Source organism: Ictidomys tridecemlineatus, chromosome 8 (assembly GCF_052094955.1).
Source record: "Ictidomys tridecemlineatus isolate mIctTri1 chromosome 8, mIctTri1.hap1, whole genome shotgun sequence".
NCBI lineage: Eukaryota > Metazoa > Chordata > Mammalia > Rodentia > Sciuridae > Ictidomys > Ictidomys tridecemlineatus.
Window position 1 is genome coordinate 107,365,104 of NC_135484.1, and position 347 is coordinate 107,365,450.

Genomic DNA, 347 nt, shown 5'->3' on the forward strand with positions numbered 1-347 from the left:
GAAGGGGGCTGCTCAGAGAGGGCTCAGACATCTCTGGGGACATGGGGCTGCAGGGGGGATTCCACTCTGAGATGCTCAGGAGGGCCTCCCCCAGTGTGGAGCTTATGGCCTTGTCTCCTGACTGCTGTCCTGTTTGTAGGACTCTGGGGGCAGTCAGAGGGGCTGGCATCATCTCTCCTGCCTCTGAGACCCCTGAAGTTTGTCCCCTTTCCCTAGTGGAGAAACGGAGGTTCCAGACGAGAAGCCCCTTGCCCTGGCTCCCGCAGGGAGTGGGAGCAGGTCCTCTGGTTGAACAGAGGGTAAGGCGAGGGTCCAGCCCGTGCGACTGGGGCACAGTACAGATCAGA